Raw genomic sequence first — 26,293 nt, 5'->3', positions numbered from 1 at the left:
AGCATGATCGATACCCAATAGTAAACCCAAAACGAAATAATATTGACTTCGTAATATTATCCAATACTAAAATAAAGGTAAAGGTACTCGATGTATAAGCGGAAATCACCCTGTGAGTTTATATATTTACTCAAACAATCCTTCTAAATCACTACATATTTTGAAAAAGTCTTCATCACTAACTTGTGTTAATATCAAAATCGTATCACATCTGAATTAAAATATATTATTTGTGCCTAATTACGTCATTAGATGGGTACACCACGGCCCAGCTTATTCTACCAAACCGCCAAAAATTATCGTACATTGTAAACACTAATTGCATACTGGGTTACCAGTTATTAAAAAGAACACACGTTGACTTAAAATTGGAAATGCCAGTTCTGAATAAGACACATGTCAGTCGTAGAAAACCGATGTACTATGTACGTGACGCCACGTATTGCTTGTAGCGCGATCGAAGCTGTTCCAGAGCAGTAATAAATCTTATTTATTAAGGCTAGGAACAAATAAAAATACAGTACAGTGCTCACACCAGCTGGGTATTGATGCATTTAGTAGTTTGCAGAATAGAACATTGTTGGAAATAGGCTATATAGATTTAGTATACAATGTAGAGGTAAAGTAATAACATACGTTATTTAAGAAGACTTATTTAGTCAGGAATTCAGAAGAGCCACCATTATGGTTGTTATATTATGGCCTGTCTCTATGTTTTCACGCATCATACAAGCTAGGGGTAGTTTCATGTATGTTTCGTCATTCGTGTAGAGTTATGTTCAGCTCTAGTCCATAAAAAAAAGACGGGTTGCACTCCGGGAGTGCCGGCAGAAGTGAAAACTTGATTATTAACGTTGAGCATGTTTGATATTTTGGAATGGTATCCGACTTACGCTTTTTCGATCAGGTCACGTGTCCTGACGCGAGTTTAAGATTTTATACCCATTACAGAAAAAGTGCTCAACGCCGCTAAAGAAGTTTTCACTTCAAAAACAAACGAAAATGTTGAATAAACGAGGCATAATCCATTAAACAAGTTTCATGTAAAACGTTGCTAAAACATCACCAGTATTTAATAATACTCACCCGAGATTAAATTAAATCATAATATTGCGTATGAAGTTTTTTCATTTACGGATGGTTTTATATTTTTAGGTCAATCGAACCATAGTATAGTGATTGATAAAATGTATCAATGGTATTTTGGTTTGGACTTTCCATTTAGTTCAAGTTGAAAATTAATATAATATTTGATACAATAAATATTGCTTTTAACTAATGAAAAACGCAATTACGCTGCCCGGCAAAGAATTTTAATTAAATGTGGATTTAATATCGCATTTAAGCACGCCCCAACGAAAACCAATAAAAATAGGACTAAACACTCTAAAGTCTAAATGAAATAGTTTCCAAGTTTGCATGTTTGTATGACGTTATAGCAATGATTACGCTAATGGTTCCTCCTTTTAACGATCTTTTAGCTCTTGAAATTGGCTATTAAAGAGATAAGGTTATTTATGAGCACAGAGACGCTACCTTACTTGGTTATTTAGTTCATTGCAGAATCCCCTTTAATGTACACTAAAGAAATAATTGTAAATATCATTCTTAAGTTGCGAATCCTTAAATGGCATCGTATTTTTTATTTTATGACTTTAAGTAGAAATAATAAAGCTCATTTTGAAACGAATGATATTATTCGCATTATAAGAAGTGGAGTAGTTGGATTCAATCAGTTACGATGTTTTTATTTTTACCGTCATACTTTTATTACAGTTTAAAAAATTACTGTTATTGCGCTCTGTAAGAGGATACTTTATATTGAATATTTGAATACGGCGCCAGAATTACATTATTTTCCTTTAGTACGACAAAGGGTACGAGTTATGAGGTTACTAGTAATCCTCGAATTTAAATTTCCTTCCGATACATGAGAATAAATAAAGAACCGCAAAATTCAATTCAACAAAACCGTTATAAAATAAGTTGAAGTCAAGTCAAATCGTTTTGGGCGGTTAACCACAACGCTTTCTGTCAGGTAACCCGTGCATTTCAGAGTTAATGCTCTAACTAGTAAGTAATCCCTCAATTTTTCAAATACTGCATCGGAGTGAACATTTTTAAAGTACTATTTGCATACCTGTTGATCTTTGGCTGCGAACTCGCGTCGTTTGAACGCGTTAAATAATTTCAGCCTTTTAGTTTGAATCTACTAAATCGCAATAAGACTAACAACTTTAATGTTCCATCAAGAGATGTGCATGTGGGTAAAATTTATAAAAGAGAGTGGAATACTCTCCCGCATTAAGTGACCTCTCTTAGTAAATATACTTTATAGTCCAGGATATAATTTTGTGAAACCTGTCTGATCTTTTTCCGTCTCCCCTTTACAAATAGATATTTGTTAAAGGGAGACGGAAAAGCAAGCCCAAGGTAACATAAGATTATGTTGCCTTGGGCTTTCAGTACCTATATTTCTAAATCTGGCTCGTATGCTCATGACTGGAGCAAAGTTGCATACTGTCAGATATCGTGGTCGATTTTTTTACATAATCTCTCCCTAAATAAACATCTATTCAAAACCAATAAAATTGTATTAAAAGAAAATACATTGCTTATTTTATCCCCAATCGCGTATAACTAATGTTTGCGCAAGCACTTCTGTACCTATACAAAAAGCGACAATCTATTATGATTCTGTTTTGATTCGATCTCGTAGCGTCCACGGCCCGACACGTCCTAACAAATGCTACTTTAAATTATTACTACGCCTGTATTATTGTATGCATCTTAAATTCCCCCCGGCTATCCCTAATACCCGACGAAACCAATTTGAATTCAATTTAGATTTTTTTCGAGCAAGCTTTTGTTGGCTCTCTGTTGTGTTTACCTTATTCGATTTCTGTAATTTCATTCATAACAAACTGGATTTAGGGTTCCAAAAGCCCATCGGGGTTGACAGGGGCGTTTGAAATAATATTCTCTTTGATAAGAGCCGGTTTGTGTCATAAGTGGTGGGGTCTAAGCCATAGATTCCAAACAGGATTGTCGATGTGAAGTGACAAAAACTAATTATGGTCCACAATGATCCGCTGGGGAAAAGGGTGATCGTGATATCGATTACGTAGATATAATCTGATAGTATTTTATTAGAACAAAATACTTTAGAGTATCATTCTGACGCTAACGACGCGATTCCAATTGATCTTACCATAATATTTCAAGCTATCGTATGGTATAAATCGTGTTATACAGTTAATATATTCTATACAGTTGAGTAGACGACACGGAGAGGCCGCATAATTGGAAATCTGAATAAAATTGCATTATATGAAACTTGAGTTTTATGGATAGAAATGTTTCTCGCTTACTAATCCAACAAAACATGAATTGTAAACAAACTCTTTCCTTAGCAATTTAGTTAGATTTTAAGCGATAAAAATTAGCATTACCTTATCTCGCAATTGTATTTCAAAACAAGATGAAGAATCACTCTTCGTCTAAGTGATATTTTCTTAAACGTAATCATTTTAGGTTTGTTGTTTGTATCAAAACTATTACAAGATAATATATGTGACAGTACTTACTTACTTACTTACTCCTGTGGCGCTGAAACCCCGAAGTGGGTCTTGGCCTCCGAGACGAGAACTCTCCACCTTCCCCGGTCCTGAGCGGTCTCTTGCCAATTGTCATTGGCTTGGAGCTTACTCAGGTCCCTCTCCACTTGATCGCGCCAGCGATACTTGGGTCGACCAACTGGCCGTCGGCCCGACGGACGACCCAAGTATGCTCTCTTCAGACCTCGCTCCTCACCCATTCGCTCTACATGCCCGAGCCAACGCAGGCGTCGTGATTTTATTTCCCCAAGTATATTTGGCTCGGCCATGAGTTTTTCTAAATCGGCATTCTTACGGACTTTCCAGCTTCCATCCTCTTGTTGGATAGGACCAAAGATCTTCCTAAGAAGCTTTCGTTCGGTAACTAAAAGGTTACGCTCTTCGTTCTGGGTTAGGGTCCAGGCTTCACAACCATATGTAAGTATTGGTCTTATAACCGTCTTGTATATCCGCAGTTTGGTTTTTTTACTTAAAAGCCTGGACACGAGCACTTTATGCAATGCTGCACCACACTTGAGGGTATTTTGGATGCGGATTTTAATTTCTTCCTCTCTGGTGTGTGTATCAGTTATCGTGCAACCCAGATATCTGAAGCTAGCTACTCCCGTGTACGTTGTATCTCCAACCTGTAGGTTTTGGCGCTGAGTTCGTGTGTCCCTATAGCGCTTCATGTGGAGATATTCCGTTTTTTTGACATTTATTTTTAGTCCGACTTTTTCTGCTTCTTCTTTCAAGATCTCAGCGGCTTTGCTAACTTCGTCACGGTTTTCACCAAGCAATGCGAGGTCGTCTGCATATCCAATTACCCTATGCTTTCCATTTAGTAGCACTCCGCAGTCCAATGCAAGCATTTTCCGCAGGATGTATTCCAGTACCAAATTGAATAGCACAGGCGACAGAGAATCGCCTTGTTTTAATCCGGTAAAAACCGCAAACTCTTCTGTTAGTTCTTTGCCTACTCTCACTCGCATGTTACTGTCTCCAATCGCCACTTTTATTAAGTCCACCAGTTTGGTTGGAATTCCAAGCTCCTTTAAAATTGCGAACAGGGCGCCTCTATCGATACTGTCGTAAGCTTTTTCGAAATCCACAAATAGCGCGTGCATGCTCTGAGCATATTCCCACCTCTTTTCCATGATCTGTTTGAGGAGGAAAATCTGATCTATCGTACTTCGGTTCCGACGAAACCCACACTGATAGTCACTGAGAATTTTTTCCGCGTAGGGTTCCAGTCTGTCCAGCAGTATGTACGACAGGATTTTATATGCTGTTGGCAGCAGAGCAATTCCGCGGTAGTTGCTACATTTCTTCTTGCTACCTTTCTTGTGAATTGGGCAGATGATCCCTGTATTCCAATCTTTGGGCTGTATCTGTTCCTCCCATATCCTTCTAAGGACTTCGTACAACTTGGATTGAAACACCGCTCCACTTTGCTTCCATATTTCGGAAGGCACGCCGTCAATACCTGGTGCTTTGTTATTTTTGAGCCGCATAATTGCTTTGTGCACTTCTTCAAATGTGGGAGCAGGTACATCTTCCTTGTTGTCTTCAGTCTCCCTGATTATTTCAGCTTGAGGAGGTGGGCAGTTAAGTAGGTTCTGGAAGTACTCTCGCCATGTCATCTTGATGTCATCTCTATCAGTAATGAGGTCACCATTTTCGTCCTCCAGTACTTGGGTTGTTGGTTGGTATCCTTTTTTTGTGGTTTTGACTTCCTGATAGAATTTCCTTGATTCACCGGCTCGTATAAATGACTCCATATTTTGAATGAGGTCATCAAAATGCCGTCTTTTGGCTCTTCTGATTGCTTTCTTGAGCTGTAACCCGCATTCCATGTATTTTCCAATCCATTGCCTATCTTGCTCCGCCAGAACCTTATAGTGTCGTTTTTCTTGCATTTTATCTTCACACTCTTGGCTCCACCACTTCCTCCGCTTTTTCTTCTTGACCTTTCCTAATACTTTAAACCCAATTTCTTTTACGGTGTTCTTTATATTTTCCCAAACTGTGTCAATACTATCATTAATATCTAAATCTTTAAATCTATTACTTAATTCTAATTGAAAATTTTCTTTAATATTTTGTGATTTTAGGTTGTCTATGTCAATTCTATCATCTGCAGTTTGTGAATGTCTTGTTACTGATTTTATTCTAAACTTCAGTTTTATTCCCAGCAAGTAATGATCACTGTCACAGTCTGCCCCGCGGAAAGTTCTTACATCCTCAATGGTTCTTTTGTGACGCTCATCAATCGCTACGTGATCGATCTGATTAATGGTGTGTCCGTCCGGGGATCGCCAAGTTCCCTTATAAATATCCTTGTGCGGAAACATAGTACTTTTGACTACCATGGCTTTGGCTGAAGCAAAACTTATTAGTCTTAGCCCATTGTCGTTAGAGTGCACATGCTTACTATGTATTCCGATTGTTGGGACATATATATTCTCCCGTCCAATTTTGGCATTAAAATCCCCCAGTACTATTTTAACATCGTAGCTCGGTAATTGGTCGTATATTAATTCAAGCTGTTCGTAGAACTGATCCTTATTATCGTCTTCCGCTAATTCTGTAGGAGCGTATACATTAACTAAGGATATGTTGGCAAATTGACCTCTAATACGAAGTACTGATATTCTATCAGATACAGCGTCGTAGCGAATGACATTATGGATAAAATCTTTGGCGACTATGAATCCAGTACCGTGTGTATGGTGTCCAGTGTCATTACCGCTATAAAATAAAATCGCTTTGTCGTCAATATTACACTCCCCTTTGCCCGGCCATCTTACTTCTTGAAGTGCGGCTACTTTTACACTGTATCTACGCAGCTCACTATTTACTTGGTAAATGGCACCCGGGCGAAACAAGGAGCGGACATTCCATGAAGCTATTCGTAAATCCTTTATGCCATGCCTGGAGTCGTCGTTCTTGGGATCGGGTTTTCTTTTTCTCGTTCTCGGTTTCGTAACACGAAGATTTTTTATGTGGGAGGGGTGTTAACCCGCCGCACAACCCCCATATTGCTGGAGGACCACACCCATCGTTGGTCAGCGAGTCCATCGGACTTAGCCGGTAGCGTAGCTAGGCTGTACTACCGACCATCCCCCCATCCGCCACCCGGGGGACGCTCCCCTACGCCGCGAGGGCCAGCGCGAGGATATATGTGATCGTCCTTAATCTGTTTAGGTCCTAGCACTTAGGCAATCGCATATATGTGACAGTAATCGTCCTTAATCTGTTTAGGTCCTAGCACTTAGGCAATCGCTCACAACAGGATTGTAGGCCGTTTACGTGATTTAAATGATTCATGGATAGAATTGTTATTTTCATTGTTATATTTTATCGCTGTAATTCTATGAACTAATTTGGTTCTGGATTTATAAGTGTAATTTATTGTTCTTGGTATATTTATTAGGTCGCTATTTATTGTGTTCATGAGACGTAGTTTTTAGTGCCGAATATTAAAGCCAGATACCTGTTACTAAAATTAAATTCCAGTTTCTGGTAATTTTTTGGGAAATATTAAAACCTGTATAAAAGATGTAAAAAAACTATATTTCATGAATTTAAACAAATATTCAGAAACTTTATTAGTATCCATATATGTACTTATTACCATCCATACTTAACTATAAAATATGAACAAAATATAATCAATTTCACGAAAACAATAGAATAAATACCACAGGGTGCCTGGTTATTATTTGTAGTTCACCTAGTTCACAGTTGGAGGCCGTCGCTAGGTTAGCGGCTTCTTAGAGAATTATATTAGAAAGGGTTATAAATCACTATATAATTTGTTGGGTATGTTTCTTTCACTCTTCCGCAAATATCCTGATATATACGAAATGTTTTAAAATTTCATTTAATTTTACAACTTCCATGGAAAATAAATAAATTCCATGAATCTGGTGGTAAGGTTTAAAAATCTTTTTTTTAATTTTAAATAATATAAGTGGTACGCACGCTTCCGCACAAATTGGACCAGCAGTTCGTATCATGCGAAGAACATCATGCTTCTATAGATAATCAGTGTCCAATACACAAATGCCACTGTGTTTCTTAAGATGAATTGGGCAGCTGGAAGACTTTTCTTTTCCTTACCCTTCCCAGTTCTTTATTCCTGTCGTCAATCTTTCCTTCATAATTTTAAAGCGGCAATATATTGCACGCCTCATAAGCGAAGCGTTGAGGTGGGTACTACTGTCACTTCGCGCAAAACATCTGATTTTTCAAACTTAAAATGTCTTTATGTATCATACATTGCACTTGTAAGATAATACATACACACACATATTAAGAAAAAACACTATTTTTAACATTCATGATATTTTTGATGTCATTTTTGTTATTTAAACTAGTTAAAAAACAGTTTAAAAAAGTTCTTTCTTGGACGTCCGTGTGAGGATTTTCTTGTTAACACAATAGCGACCGAAATACTTTACTAATCGAGTCTTTTTTTTTCTCTTACGCTTGAGTATGCTCAGGAATAGAACCTTTTCATTTTTCAGGGTCTGATTCGATGTGGTTTAATTGTTATTAAATAAACAAAAATAATAATTAAAAAATAATTATTAAAAAAAAATTATGAGGCGTGCACTTTTGGATTTTCCAAACTATTTATTACTTCTACAAATTTTCATGGGCAGTGGTGACTTCCACCACGCATCACACGATCCAGAGACAGCTGTAACATAAAAAGGACGATTTTTAGGCATTATCTTCACTGTGGAAACGATACTCTCTGCGATAAACTAAATAATATCGTTATACAATATACATTTTTCGAAAATATTTTTATATTTCAAATTGTCTGAAGTTCAGATATCGATTTGTTATTTATAGAATTACGGGAGTAGGATAATGTGAAGATTAAGCCATAATACCTGAATAAGCTTTTTCTATAGGTATATAAAACTTTGTACAAAATAAGTTCATAATTTGACACCAGCCTTTTTGTAAAAAATCATGAAGATAATAAACAACCGTAAAACGTAATCCCTTTTTTGTATAGCAGACAACATTTCCCTATTTTTAATTTGGTGACCAGTGAATTTATTACCCTTCGTGAAAATTATACTTCCAAGGAAAGATATTCGCTAATAATTTTATTAGCCGTCGCGTCGTCCACGAAAAATACTCTAAGGTAAATTATGTAACGACAAAATTAAACTACTAAAGCTTACTTACATAGACGTAGAAAATAATTGGCCGAGCTTTTGTATTTCACCCTGCTTTCTGTTGTTCTTTTATTACACTGATGTGTCTGGCAAATTGGTTTTTTAATTACCCAAGCGTTCCTTTTCTTTTTCATTCGTCTAATTTAGGGTTAATCCGACCGTATCTAGTGGGGCAAATGCCCTTTATATTAACCCTTACTTGAAGTCCCTAAAAGATACGCTATTATGAAGAATCCGTTATAAAAATTCAGCGTCCACTCATTTCTATTTTACTTGAATCACTCTGACTGAATAATCTTCATATTATACTTCTTATATATAAAATTAAATGGATTTAATGCATGGAAATATTATTGGTACAATAGATCGATATCACTATCAGTGAAATGACGATATTTAGCCAGAAATAATTGATAGCATTGATATTACGTAAAATAAAGCCCTTTCTATACATTGCAATAGGATGCAATATTAAAAGACTAAAATAACGTGACGTCGAAGTTCATTTTTACAAAATAGTGAATGATATTTGAACTATATAATTTGATTCAAGATAATTACGAGCCTACATGTAGGTATATCTATATGTTACTCACATCTTTTTAAACAAACATTGCCTCACTCGTACTAAAGCTTACGGGCCACACAAACATATCTCTACTTTTCTATATCAAATACAAATTAATGATTAAGCTTCTCGACTATTAAAAGCAAACACTATAAATCATCCCAGTGTAATTGTGTTTTGTTTAGCCTGAGGTCATCGTAATCAGAACCGCTTTATTTATGTTCTGCTATAACGAATATACGCAGATAATATTTATATTAAAAATTCCTAGCCTGATACCTCATAAATAAATAACTGTGGGCTACATAGTATGTAATTGTAAATGCAATACAAAGTATTTAAAACATCGATCAATTTGATCGTGTTGAAACTAAGAGAATATTTTTAATATTTATTTCGGGGATTATAATATGTAGATTGTTTTGAACAGAAAACTAAAATTATGGAATTATAGGAAATTGGATATTAGCGGAAAATAAACACGTTCCAGGAATATAGACCGGTTATAGAGCGGATTTGCGAATGCTATAACATAAACCGATAATAATTGTTCTAAAGAATTCAATCAATGCAATTCAATCAATTGCAATATATTTTGTAGTCGTAAAATAAATGCATTTATTCAGTGAAAAGTGCTCACTATTTGCCTTCAAGAAAACGAAGAATTTTTAATTCTATCATTAATCAAAGGGCCATCTTACGTACCAACTCCTGAATTCGACTCAATTCGACATCCAAACTCCTATTTCTTTTATACTTTGTTACAATAAAATACCTCGCATACCAACAATTTCATACGTCCCTTCATTATACATAATTTAATATAATATACATCGCAATTGTAACAATTCCTCGAAGGGCAGATGTCCAATATACCTTAATAAAGACCCGTGTAACCAAAATGAGTTACACGGTCGGACAAAATTATGAAACTTTTGTTCCTAACAGCGCTCATGTCACTCGACCTAGCATAACAACTTTCTAAAGGTCTTTGTGATATTCTCACATAAGTTAGTTAATTAATTCCCAACTAATCCGACGTGTTGATCGACGTTATCCGATCTTCGATCTGTGCACGTATTTCGAGCTAATATTGTTAACAGTGTAATAGAAATAACTGCAGGCCATACCTATAGTTCAATTAGACGCTTCTATGTTCACTAATGGACTATCTCTTGTTTGATGATAAAGTGATGCTTTCTTATACTAAAAGTTCTATAAACGAAAATCTCGTTATATTGTGTATTAAGAAAAAATTTCGCCGTGTTTACAAGCATTTCACACAGCTTCTAATTTTCTACTAAAGATGTGTGCACAAAATATTATATAACTGGCGGAACATGCAGATTGCACTCAGAATAATAAGATTTTCAAAGTTTTATTCATCCGGTTTAATAATTAATCAACTTTCGTTGCTGACTGTACGAGCAGAAGTATCCAACTCTATTCTAAATCCAATGGTGGTCTTCACACCTCAACCCGCCAAATACTGTTTACTCTACGCTGTTCCCGCGTGAAGTGTAACGACAAACAGAGGTTTTAATATTGCAGATGTCAAGCGTCCGTGATTATTAAGGCAGGTGGACAGTCTCTGTTTGCATTCCTAAACAAATAGTTACTCATATTCAAGACGTTTAGAAATAACACGGCCCCTGTAGGATACAATATAACCAAGTTATTAGCGTCTACATAGTTAGAATTCTTGGTGTACATCTTTATGTGTATAGTTGTACCTATGCACACACTTTTTTCAGTCATGGAAAATTAATTAATTCAATATTATATTATGTACGAAAAGTATATTTTTGTATTTATTTAAATTATATTCTCATTATAATAATTTATTTTGTAACATGTAAGAACTTAACAGAACAATATAATTTATTTATAAAACAGCTTGCATAAAATGTTGTGTCAATATATTCAGTATCTACTTTACCCACTCATCTACATTTTAAACGATCACAATCAAATCGGAGTCTCGTTAAACAAATTGATTAAAGGGCAATTATTTGTACCTTCATCTTGTGTAGGTGTTAAGGTCAACTAGGATCGAAGCTTCTAGTATCTTTACGTTCCAAGTGTTATCTAAAAGGTGAACATGTAAGCATTATCTCGATATAAAGTGGATGCTTAATTTTATCGTAATATACATAAGGTTTTATAGTTATCGGATATGGAAGTGAATAAAAATGTACATTATCGTTCAGTAGAACTGCTCATTGAATATTATTTTTATTGAATTGTTTTCGACGACTTTTAGGCACTCACAGTGATTGTTTTGTTAGAAGAAATTAATTGAAGTGCAAATAAATTGTGTTGGAATAATTGATTGTTAGCAGGACATTGTGAAGTGGTTTATTTGGACCTTTTTAATGTATAATCTGAGTAGATGAAAATACATTTCTTGGAAATCTTTCTATCAGTCGAAGGGGCGTGAGAAGTTGTAAGGTTCGCTTTTTAGGGGTTTTTCTGCAAATTGAATTCACGTTATAAATGGTATAAACTTTCCTGAAAATTCAGAAGTATAATTATGTAGATACGAATCAGATTTCATTTATTATAATATCTACATACGTATATAATTCTATGTAAGTATTCTTCGTTATTAAACCTAATCTGTTCATGAATTAATTATTGTTATTGTCTTGTACTCTCTTATTATTTTCCGTACCCAATTCAGATATTTCTTAATATATTATTAGTAGTAAGAGTAATTAGTTATTTTATAAATTGTTAGCTTATCGATATCAGTAAAACTCGCATTGGTTTAAATGTGTAAAATAAATAATATTAATTATCAAAGGATAAATAAATAAAAATGTAAGAATGAAAGCCCCGCTGTAACGACACAGTTTTTGTAAAAGCACGCTTCATTTAGATCGTTCAGTAAATAATAAAGATCTTGCAATTTTTCTAAATTAAAACATAGTAGTAGTAGTTGTATCTATAAATTGTACTAGTAGAAGACAGATCGTACTTAGTAAAGACAAACTTTATTCTTCATTTCCCCTCTATAAAATTTCAAGTCATAAAATCTCCCGCTTTGCGTTATAAATCAAACAAAGGTTTATTTTCACAATTCGCATTATAATGAATGGATGCAAGTCATCAGCCGCTAATTAAAGAGTAGCAAACAAAGTCGCGACAGGTGCGCTCCGTAGATAACACGAAGACGCATTGCCTCTGGGAAGCTTATTCTTGATGCTGCTCCATTTTGTTGTTTTGAACTTGACTATAATCGTCATATTTGTGTGGCTTTATTGTTTTATTGGTGGTTAAATTGTGAGTAATTGAAGTATAACGAATTGAGATATTATAAGCTATTGTTTTTTTACCTATTTTGTTATTATTTAGATAAACTTCCTATGCTAATAATTTGAAAATATTAAATATCTTTTAGAAATGAAAACCACGATTCGCAATTTTTGTAGTATTTAAGTAGTATGTATTGTGTTATCTAATTACACACCGTGTCAGTAATATGTGCCTATTCCTTGTAACATTTCTTCTTTTAAAACTAAAAGCAATGTTCAGCTCTCATTGTTTTATTTACAAAGGAACTCAAACAAATAGTTAAAAACACAAAATCGGTGCATTAATTAATTAAAATGAATGTCAAATTAACTCCAATTTATACTCAATCCGGTCCTAAGGTCGTAAATAAGAAAAAAACAAGCAAACAAGACAACGAACAGGGACGTAATTAGGGCACGAAATGTTCTTTAAATTAACTTTGTACAAAACAAGAGCAAACCTTAAGTCAACACTTAATTTATGGCCAATTAACCTGGTGTTAAGTGAAATAGAGTGACACTTTCCCGTTTAAACTAGTGCAAATCAGTGGTTTTTGGGATTTGCCATACTTATCAAGCCGGACTAATAGTCGACCGCCTCCTCGGTATGATGGTTAACGCGTAAGCGTAAAACCGACGGTTCGATTCCCGGTGGTGACGATCAAACAAACAAACAAAAATACTTTATTGTGCACCATAGAGAGAAGTACAAGTAAGGACGATGTCATTATGTCTCTGCCTGAAAGGGCATAAAAGCACAGAATACTTCATAATCCTCAATAGAATACTTAAATATTTAATAGAAGCCTGATCGCCTACTTGTTCGTAAAGAAAACACTAGTGACATATTGACAAAGATACATGCAAATAGACTTCAACAGTCAAAATATGCAGAGGTGTTAGTTCTTATCTTAAACGTCGTAGGATTTAGGAAGGTTATGAATCTCATCAGTTCCCGCTAATCTTTTTATATATCTATCTTTTATAGGCAACTATTCATAACTTTATTTTTATAGCTGTGTTAGAATATTAGTACTCACTGAATATTAATGAACTAATTAACTATTACACACGGTTAATTATGCTTTACGTGACCAAAAATATATTTCAATTAATAATTAAGTATGAATATATTATTGTTTATGCGTTTAATATCACATATCATTGTGAATATCATTAAATGAAATATATCAATGACATGTGCATAAATTATTTATTTGTTAATTATTTACTTTACAATTTACGTACAATTTTGTTGTGTGAAATTCATTATATCCATTATAATACCTTAATTTCCTTAGTTTAGTTTTATTTTATGTCTAACTAACCGCAAATTAAAGTACTATTTAATGATACTCATAGTTTCTACGATAAAAATAATATTTAACTGAACAATATTTTTGCCTCTAGATATTATACAGATGTTCCTTTTTTATTGCAAGCATTTATATAACATTATATATCTATCGTATTATTAAATTAATAAAATTATGATTACCATTTATAAAAAACTGACCATTTGCACAAAAGCTTATTTTAAAAACTTTAATTAATATTTCACCTTAATTAGTACCAAATAGTCTTTACTATTAACACCTCCCTCATTAGATATCACGTCGAACCGTCAATTTTAATTACGATATTAAAACGATCACTCAAGTACATAAGTACTTCATTATATTGACTCAGACGCGTCATGATGACTCAGCATTATCTCAAGATCAGTTACTGAAGTTTATTTGAAGCTCATCAACACGACTTTATTAATTATATTACAGATATTAATTACGTTTGTCTTATAAGTTTTGAGATCACGAAGTTTCGTGAGGTTGCAATAATCAATCATGTATCAATTTGCGGATTGTATCTGTTTTTGCTGATTAATTATTTATTGTAAAATATTAAGACTGGAAAGATAGATTAGTATTAACAATTAAATATTTTTGAATGATTAAAAGCTCAAGTGACCCTTCTTCACGATTGGTTATGAATCATCATTATAATATCTCTACATGTTCATTGTTCAACCTTCTAATGTAGTAACGAAACCGCGAGGACCGTACGAAAATGAAAATTAAAATAATTAGGATTATATTATTGTTAGCTCTCTACAAGATCTATAGATTGAAAAAAAAGGTTTTTCGTAGGCAATTGAAAGTACTATTTCTGTTTGCTTGTTAAAATCAAATAGGAATAAAATAAAATAAAAATTACAGATGGATATTTCTACTCTTATAATCAATATTTTAAAGGCCTTAAATTTCAATCTCCCATAATATAATGAAAAATGAATTTACCTGTAGAATCGAATATTTTTATTAGGTATTCCTAAGACACCGGCAGCGTGTTCCTTAAAGCGTGAGTTACATTTGTATTCAATGAGCAACCGAGATCTACTGAGAGATAAATTTTAAATGAAATTCATTCTTTGCCACTCTGATTTTGTCAGACATCCTCCGTCATACATACATAACTTAACTATAACATACTCCGTAATTCACTCACCATAATATATCTTTATTAAAACTCTTTTATAGACCAGACTGTCTGTCCCATCCAATATTTTGAAGTAATATACGCTCAAGACGATAATAATAAATCCAAAACATGGTCAATACATTACTATAATTGATATTTATTTAGTACGAACATTCGGGGATAAAATATGTTCCCACTAACTTATTATACTTTTGTCGCGACATGATTTACGTTCAGGAGACTGTTTTTTGAATAATGTAATAGAAAGCTAACAGCAACTCTCCTACAACAATGCTATACAAATATTTAACTACAATTTTGTATTATGAATACAAACATAATATATCAAATAGTTGTTTACTGCTTCTGCTCTATCTTCCAAATTCGACGTCCCTTTTTAACGTTACATCCTGAAATACCTAGAACTAAATAATACGCAACATTGAAGTCTTTAACAAATTATTTAAGCTTTTAAAGATAGTAAAGTTAAGATATATATGTACTTGTATCATTTTTTTTTAATATTACATTGCATTCTCAAACGGATCGAATTAAAACGTATTAGATATGGTTGACAATTTCCGTGCCGACAAAAAATAAAGCGCCTTAAAACGCCCCCGCAGCATGACCGTGATCGCAGAGTAACATCAGAGCGAAGCGACGTGTGACGTCGAAGCCAAAACAATAATAGCTATTTTTTCTGATAAATTATTCATATCATAATCCAAGTGATGGGATCGTACGATCCGACTCATCCGACAGGTCTAATTTAATGCGTGCATTTATTATTGGTAATGGAATTAACCGCGCCCGATTATCATACGATTTGATGGACGCGCTATCTAAAGATCGCCTGCCGCCCACTGCACTTAAAAAAACGACGGCCCCACGACGTCATTACTACTAATTATTGTTATCTTTATGGTAGCAATCGGTCTGCCTTGTTCGTTTAGCCGTCTTCCGATAAAGCGCTACTTTATAACGCAATTTCTTCGTCATTTTGGACCCGAATGTCAGTTATCAGTTGTCATTTGCGCCGCATTTTTTTGTTTAATAATATACCGGCATCCGGTGGTTTCGATTTGATTACAATTTCGTTGCCTTCATTATTTGCGATGATACGTACATTTTGTTTCTTGTTTTAATGCTCCCCAATGCTCGGTCTCTATCTTTCGTTAGATTTAATTAAATTAAGGTTCCCCTGTTTCATTTTTATTCTAATCCATCACATTATTGAAGAGTAAAAAACCGGTTGCATACACAAGAGGCTACATGGGACAGGTACTATGCGTGCCAAATAAGAATAGGACTGTCAAGACGCCATATTGTTCAGTAATACGCGCTAACTTCATTACCAAAGCGTATGGTGTGCAAAAAAATCAATAAAGAAATTATATTCAGTTCAAATATTTAATGTACGCTTTGTTGGTATTTCTAATATATTTCACGCCAAATTTATTATGAATGAGTAGGATTTGAAAATAAAAGCACGTATATAAAAAAACATATATATTATTTCAGTTTTTATCAATCGGATAATATTTCCTCTACACCACTTAACACAGCGTCATCGTCGTCGTATTCTGAATCTTCATTGCTGTCGCTGTCACTGCTATCTCCGCATTAACTATGAAAATGTTAACTTTTTATGAATACTGTTTCCACACCTGTATCATTAATTTATCCATAATCCATCAGTGAAATTCAATAAATAGTATTTTTTAATGAATATAACGATTATACAATAATGAAATATAATCATGAATAATAAAAAATAATTATATGAAAATTCTTTTTCGCACATTTTTTTGCTGGCAGTACTAATTTGAGAGTTTTCGTGTGAAGTTGGCAGCAAGCGCGGTCCTATTCTTAGTTGGCAGGCATAGTAGTTGAAGATATATTTTTTACAGCAAAATATTATATTGTAATATTTTGCACGTTATGTAAGAGTAAACATTTTTTTAGATTAGATTGTTTGAAAGTAAAACCACAAAAAAAATGCTTCAAGTATACAATAATAATCTCTACATTAATTTAATACCTATGTCATCCATATAAAATTTCAGAACAATAATTATTAATAGCACGATGTAACGTAATTAACAGCAACGTGTCAAAGGAGCAAAAGTAAGTATTCCAATCTCGTCTTGTAACATAAATCCACTACTCTCATGAAATGTGTGCAAAATATGCAACAAACATTGACATGATTTTAGCATAGTCGTTTTATGAAATACGTAGCAATAATTCATTTAAATGTGAACAACTCGGAACGTTATGCTTGAACAAAGTTTCTTTACTATTTAAATTAGTGAAGTTGGGTTTGTGCAGTCACGTTTTAGGTTTTTTGCAGCCGAGCACAATGTGAATATTTAGCACGGACGTTTTGCTAAATGACCCGGAAAATATACAAATCACTATTATAAGTGTAACACGTTTTGGTGTCATTATTGAAATAAAGAGCTCATTTTAAGAGTTATTTCGTGGAATAAAAAAATTAATTTGTTTGTAAAAGGCATTAATGGAATCAAGCTAAGCGATTGAAATAAAACTCGGTATAGGTACTAAATATTATTATGTACCTAGTTTGATTATATACAGGGTGTCCCACTTTCGGTATACTAAGCGCAAAGGGACTTGTAGTTTTGCATACGCTGAGTACGTAAAAAATAATTATAAAATTCCAGACGCATTTTTTTTTTAAATAGAGGAATTCTTAAAATTCCATGTGTACACCCCCAACAAGCAAACCGCCCAACTTTGCCACCCGCATGTGAGCTATCGTTTAAGATTATGTTTTCATAGACAAAATACTCACATTAGCGAAGCGGTATATTATGCCGGCTGCGCGAAGCTAGAGACGAATACATGGATTTTAAGGAAAAATTTAGCAAAAAATTTTTCGCGTAATTTTGTTATTTAAGTATTTTTTATGTGATCAGTGTATGCAAAACTACAAGTCCCTTCGCGCTTAGTATACCGAAAGCGGGACACCCTGTAAATTATAGTTAAGGCAAGACTACAAGTTAAATAATTACTTACTCTCCAGTAACAAATGATAAATTATATATTTTCTTAACAACGTATATTAATATAATAAGTACAATTGTCAATTAATTAACGTCGTTTTAAAATATACACTAGAACTGGTTTAAAAATATTGTTGTTTCATTAGTCGATCTATAAAAGTTTTTCAAAGCAGCCTTGTTAAATGTTACCTAACTTTGAGTTGTTCTTCATAAATAAAATATTGTTCTTAATAATTAAGTAAGAAATACCCACCTAAATTACAAAAAAATATATATATATAAGACTAGCTGAGCCCCGTGGTTTTACCCGCAAAGATCCGCTTCTTTTGCTTTTAGCGTGATGACATAATATAGCCTTCCTTGATAAATCGACTATCTAACAGCGAAATAATTTACAAATTGGACCCGTAGTTCCTGAGATTAGCGCGTTGAAGCAAAAAACAACAAACTCTTCAGCTCTATAATATTAATACGTTATTTAGAATTTCGAATGTTAAGTTTCATGAGAATAAATAATAAAGTTTAATATTGGTTTAAATTATACTGTGATATAAAACAAATACTGATATATGAATACTGTATTTGAAATAACAAATGATAGCAATTCAATAATGGTTGGTTTCAACCTTGTTTACAGATTTAATATCAGTGCAAATACAAAGGGAAAATTTAATTTTATATGCATTAGATAATTTGGTTATAATTAACCTAAACACGGATAAAACAAACAAAATATTGATATTCACAGCTTGTTATATTTAGAGAAGAATAATAATTATAAGTTACTAATGAAATTTTTTTTACCAGAACCGATTCTAATCATCATTTATTAATATTTTCGGTATTTGCAATAGTCACCTTTATTGAGTAGACCGTACGATTTTCACCCATAATATCTATACTTATAATAAATCTGTAGAGAGGCCAATTCTGTACATGAAATATATTAAAAAAAAACTATGAAGGGGTGATAAGGGATCGCTACTGATGCCAAAAATGCAATCAGTAAAATTTTTGTCTGTCTGTCTGTCTGTCTGTCTGTCTGTATATTCGTTATAGAAACAAAAACTACACGACGGATTTTAACCAAATTTGGCACAATTATTCTTCATACTCCTGGGCAGGTTATAGTAAAAGAATCATGTAAATCGGTGTAGAAACACCAAAGTTATACATGAAATACGCTATAAGTCATCGCGCGTGAATACAGAATCATGCAGCCATAAGGATTATTTTTGTGTATCAGTTGCCGCGTTCGACGCGCTTCACGGCGGGAGCTATAAAAAGGCGGCGCGGCGTTTCGCGTTGTCATGGCATCACGTGTGAACGGCTGAACCGATTTCGATAATTCTTTTCTATTATATTCCTTGAAGTACGAGGATGGTTTTTATGTAGAGAAAACGTAAATATATACCACGGGCGAAGCCGGGGCGGACCGCTAGTGTATGAATAAGTGTTTGGATAATAATAACTAAAATCAGTTTTAAGAACACACAAAGAGTCGTTGTGAACATAATAATCAAAAACAGCATCATAATTCGATCTTAATTAACGTGCTCTAACTAAAGCTTCTAATAAAGTAATTTCATACATGGATAGTTTGCATACACTGTATGTAATATACTCGATAATGACACAGGCGCAGTCACACTATAACTTCGCTTCGAAGACACGGAGGTAAAACTGTACATTATAGGGCGTGGAATTTGGGGGTAGTGGGGGGTGGAGAGAGGGGGGGTGGGTACTAGGAACTTCCCCTGTAAAGGGGGGGGCGCGAAAATAAATAGTTTTCGAGATATTTACAAATTAAGTTTTGGTCCGCCTAAAGCAAAGGGGGCGCAAAGTAAGGACTTAGAAAATTTTTGATCTAAAGTGAAAATTGTATAGGTATCATAAAATAAAATACATAATTTTTATTCAAAACGCTAAAATAAGCATGTTTTATAAAAAAAACTTTTTCTCCAAAATAAAAAATGGCCGAGATATTCGCCCTCAAAGATTGATGATAAAACCTAACCTAACCCTTTCCCTATCTCCTCATGTCTTTTTTATATTGTCTCAGACACTGCCTTAGCTCCGGCGCTACGGGAAGTGCAGCCCTTCCGCCCTTGCGTGACAAAGCACGGTCGCCCGTACTCCACTTCGCAGCTTCAGCTTATTGGTCGCCTTTGGCGACCAGCCTCAGCCGCTCCGCTCCGCACGGCTCCCGAGCTTTGTCACGGCGGGCGAGGGCTGCTCTCCCTCCGCGCCTCCGGCTTTTTACATACACTCTAGGGGTAGGGCAGACAAGACCACGTGGAATTCGGGGTTGACAGCTTCGGTTCTGTGGCAAGTCTTATGATAATGCAATGCTTATTTTAGCGTAACGTTTTTTAGCTAGATTCGGACTTTCGCAGCTTAATATTGAATACATAATATTCCATCATTGAAAAAATTTACATTTTACAATCCGTCATGTATCTTGGTAATTATCAAGTTTAGAGAAAAGTTGCCCCAACAAAACATGCTTTTATTAGCGTAATCTTTACGATAAAACAATAATAAATAGGTGTTATAATGATACCAACTCCATCAAAAATTTTCTAAGTCCTGCGCCCCCTTTGCTTTAGGTATTTTTTTCCAGTTCCACATTGATCTGAAGCAATTAATATTAATTATTACTTTACAATAATAGTTTTCAATACTAGTAATATTCATTAGCTCTTTGATTTGAAATATGACAGATTTAATGTAATAGACATTAGTATGACCTGTAGTTTTTTTTTTTGTTTGAGTGGGAATCGCCCTAAAGTCGCTTCTGACACTCGCCGGCCGCTGCCGCGGCACGCTCGCTTCGCTCGCTCGGCTCGTGCGGCAGTTCAAATCTTAACCTAACACGCTCGTCGCTTCGCTCCTCGCTACCTATTTGTATGCTAAAAGTAAAAGTTTAATAGTTTTGTACAGTTTTAGGGCTTAACAGGAGTACGCACGAAACGATCTCGACTGAAAGGCAGCAAACGAACGGTAACTGAAAATGACGTCGTTATTGTTTTGTTCCACGGTACAAAGCGTACAATTAATATTGGACAGCGCTAGTCGTCCGCTAAACGGATGAATAAAATAAATTAGTCGTCCGATTACCGGATGAAAAAAATAATTAAATCGTCCGATAACATCTATTTATCTATATAGTTAGGTTATCGGGGTTTCTTTAGAGAACTGCCGCACGTATTATAGGTTTTTTGTGGGGGGAGGAGGGCACACGTAGGTATTTGATTTTTTTTTGCGCGTCGACGGAGCCCCGCGAAGCGGGGCTCCTATTTCTGTGTAGTTTTTTTTTAAAGAAACCTAACCTAACCTAACCTAACAGCTAACCTAACCTAAACTAGATTTTTTTTTGCGCGTCGACGGAGCCCCGCTTCGCGGGGCTCCTATTTCTGTGTAGTTTTTTTTTTTTTTTAAGAAACCTAACCTAACCTAACCTAACGGCTAACCTAACCTAACTTGATTTTTTTTTGCGCGTCGACGGAGCCCCGCTTCGCGGGGCTCCTATTTCTGTGTAGTTTTTTTTTAAGAAACCTAACCTAACCTAACCTAACCTAAAGGCTAACCTAACCTAAACCTAACCTAACGAATTGAGGGTGAATATCTCCGCCATTTTTGATTTTAGAGAAAAGTTGTTCCTATAAAACATGCTTATATTAGCGTTATCTTTACGATAAAACAATAATAAATAGGTGTTAAAATGACACCAACTCCATCAAAAGTCCTGCGCCCCCTTTGCTTTAGTCCAACCCAACTAGCCTTAGTATTAAAAGGTTATCTAGTAATCCGAATAATCGGACGATTAAATTATTTTATTCATCCGGTAATCGGACGACAAATTTATTTTATTCATCCGTTTAGCGGACGACTAGACACTTCGATTAATATTTTTGTTACTTAAATTATAAATTGCGAATATTAATAATTTTATTTTATTTAATCTATTTTACAAAAACTATACTTAATAATAATTATTTTTAATGTTGTTGTTAAAAAATATACAAATTTCATAAATAAAATTTAAATTATAATATTTTTTTTGTTAGATAGAAATGTTTTACCTGAAATGAAACGCGTTTGACAATCGCTGTAGGTCAATTTGACACTGTCATAACAGTAAGTTCGCGTTTCAAAGATAAAATGGAGTAAAATTTTCCGATTTTCAAAAATTCGTGACTCAAAAACAAAAAGTTTTCGCGCTGTGAAATTTCAGATTTAGGTTCCATAGGACAATAGCTAACCACAAAAAAAATTACGACTCTCAACTCCACGCCCTATAATGTACAGTTTAGCCGACACGGAAATCGCACGTGTGAACATTTATTTATGTGTTTATTTTCTTAGTACTAACATATTGATGGGGATATGCAAATAGGCTTCAGCCAGTTTATACGAGGGACTTTGACAAATAAAACGGGGCGTAAATTCTTTGACGTGCAACAACTAAAAGGTTGTATTTTTTCTGTATTTATTTAGACAGGTAACTTTTTAATAGAATTTATTTAGTGTTAAAAATAGATATATCTTTAATCATCCGTATAAGATTAGAAATAGTATCTACGTACATAACCTACGCTTAGTACATCAAAGAGGCACCCACACATTCATGTCGTGAATAAAATAGCGTCATTTGCTCTAAAAATTTCACAAAGCGCCCGTTTTCACGAGCCACCGGCTTGAGTAATCCGAATGCATGTTTTACGACACAAGAAAAATTATCCTATTTTCTAGGAATTTTTGTTCATGTAGTGTGAAGTGATTAATCGCCAATGTTACATGCTGGGTGTTAAAGAATGCTCGGAACGTGCTCGAACCCCCGCGAACATACCTGACAGGGAATAACTGGCTTTGTATCATTTGAATTTGTGACTCAATTTGGGCATTATTGGTTTCAATTTAGCTGGCACAATGTATCTGCTGTTAGTTTTGTGTTGTGTTTTGCTCGTGTCACGTGACATTGATAGAACGTTACAATAGGGTGTAGTATTTATGCTTGTAATATATCAGACTGCCAATAGATAGATTTTCTGTCTTAATCTGACACACGTGGTACGATAATTTTTTAAACATGGATTTAAGGCTGTTATTGTTTGTATGTGTGAGAAAGGAGTTAAAAGCAACGTTTGAATATATTTTTTAATAAATTACCCATTATCACAATAGCGCAAAATATTTATTTTCATAAAGGAAATGCTACATTTTGACTGATTGGGAAAAACTAATGGTATATGGTATTATTAACGATTCATGAGGATTTGTAATAAAATCGTACAAAGTCACTGAAACGTCAGCTTATCAGCTTATATCTGACAGGAGAAGCCTCTTGTGAACTTTGTACTGTGACTCACGGAAAAGTACATTAAAGGAAACATGTGTATAGCAATGTAACATACATTAAACGTATTAAAGTATTTTTAGATTATGTAACATTATAATATTATCTATATATGTTTTTTTTTTATAGAACGCACCAGCAATCAGCATGTACCATTAAACACACCAGTGCTCATTGTTTTGTTTTATTTTTAAAGTGTTTATATAAACATGTCTTGTTATTTTAAAACTATTTCGCTGAACATAAATGAACTAACTACATTATCAAACGCCGTATAGCAAATCTATGCAAAAATATTCTGATTTGAGTGGCTCGCTCTCATTTGGTTATACAAAAAACCACGCATCATTGAATCTACACAAAATATTTTCTATTCAAAATCAAGTGTCCGAATATCATTTCAACAATACAAACTTAAAAAATAAAAGCTAGGAGATATTTAAAATACTATTTTTTGGTAACAGAATGTTTAACATTTGTTTATTTTTTTCCATTTGAATGTACATGTATCATTTATTTATCGCACTAACTTCACAAACTAACGGAACGTTTGGTAAATTAAATTCGTTTTAGAATTTTTCCAACTGAAATACTTTATACATATTAATTGAATGGAATAGAATATTTATAAATTCACATACCTGGTTATTGTTGTTTTGTTTATTTAACGTACATACTACATATTATACTATATAAGGTATGTATATTCAATAACATTTCTTTTTGTGAAACAACTCGAAGTGATTTGAGAAATAAATTATCTATCTACTCAATCTATAAGGCAATTTGTTTTGGTGTACCTATTTTATATGATCTGTAGTACCTGAAATGCTATTACTCAGAATTTAATAAACCATATTATTATCAAAAATTTATTAGTACATACTACGTACCTACCTACTGCTAATGTTTCGATGACAAAGATAATTTATCATCAAGTCATCGAAAGCTGCACCTTTCTGATGTATAAAGGCTAATTATAATATTATCATGCTAATACCTAGTTTTAAATCCATTAAAATCTTTAATATCTATGCTTTCGACTTGTATGAGTTGTATCATTATCAGTGTACAATCATTGGTGTATATCAGCTATGCGATACCTCTTTTCCAAAACATACATCGTAGAAAAATAAACTTTCGATTCATTAAATGCAAAGAAAAATACCATCATATTTTTAATATCATTCCAAAAAACACGCATGAAATATAGACGAAAAGAAACTATTTCTACGATAGAATATGTGCTTGAAAACTCGCCCTCATAGGCTTCGGGCGTTATTTTTTTTAGGGCTTGATATTCGAGGATTTTATAATTTTCGTCTGGCAGCATCATTGTGCTGGCTCAAGGAAGCAGGAAGCCATTACCGCGTCATATGACGTGTCATGAGATTTTTGGTATATAGGTTATAGTATTTGTAAAGGCTTTGTGGAAATGGGGTTTATACAAAGGGTAACGCGTTTTCTGTTATCTTTATAGAATGTTTCTATGTTGTTATAATATTATAACAACATAGAAACATCTTTAATATTAAAGACGATAAGGATATTAGGAGGATTTATAAAAAAATGTCGATACTGGTTTGTATTTTATTGCACGCACCTATTTGTATTCAATTTTATGTCGTGTAGTATGATTTTTTAAGTGTATGATTACGAATAGACAGTACTAATTATATATATTTGGCTTTATATTTTAGTGAGTCATTATTGGCAAGATTATGTCGACATCTTCACGTAGGCTATTGTCTATTGAAAACGTAAAAAAACAAATAAATTCAAACATCAAATGTTTAAGTACACATCATATTATAAAAGTAGATCAACCTTCCAATAAATAAGAAATATCAATTAACCAAATTAATCGTGATCCGAATAGAATAAGTGGCTAATAAATCAACATCCATAAATCGTATATATTAAATCGTTGGCAAGCAAACGAAATAATCCGGAAAATGAATATTTCAATCAATGACGGGGTCATAAATCCTTCTAGTTCGTTCTTTATAACGTCTTTCTAATTTTTATTACCCCAAGGGTATCGACTAACGTCTCTGGTGTCTAATGAATTTGTAGCGAAGTTCTAAATAAATTCTGTCATCACGTCACATGCCTCAAATAAACTGGTCTTTTTACGGCGTCAACAACCAATAAAATTTGTTTTTTACTGTCTCATCGGTTAGAAATGTAACGTAGCATTTGCATGTTAAAGTTATTTTTTAAAATGTGTCCTTATAGATCGAGACGAGATAGACATTTGATATTAAAATAACATCATGCCTGTTTTTATCCAAAGAGGTAGGTATAGTAAGGTTCGCGTTGCAGCCGTTTTTTCAGCAGAACCTATATTATTCTTGTAAAAACTTAGATACTTATAGAATGATTACATCCGTATCTTGGTCGAAAATAATATGTATTATAAAATTCTACTTATATTATAAACGCGGAAATTATCACATAAAGTTAAGAAACATTTACAGCTTTCGTCTGAAATTCGCGGGTGCAACCCCGCGGCACAGCTAGTGTCGTATAACATCTTGATGTCATTGACTACAAACATCGAGACAGCTACTAATTTTAATGATATATAAAAATAGTAAAACATAAAATATAATTAATGAAACACTGAGATCGCCATCAGATAAATTTTACGATCAAGTATAAAAAACGCAACATAAAGATTGGATGTAAATTATGCTGAGCATAAAAGCTTTGTGGAAAAACGAAGTAGGTGCAAAGTAATTTTATGCTTTAGTGTACTGTAGT

Source organism: Colias philodice, chromosome 7 (genome assembly GCF_061535455.1).
Source record: "Colias philodice isolate Cphi_HAF_F1 chromosome 7, ilColPhil1 Martin Lab GWU primary, whole genome shotgun sequence".
NCBI classification, from domain to species: domain Eukaryota; kingdom Metazoa; phylum Arthropoda; class Insecta; order Lepidoptera; family Pieridae; genus Colias; species Colias philodice.
This window is presented reverse-complemented; position numbering follows the sequence as displayed.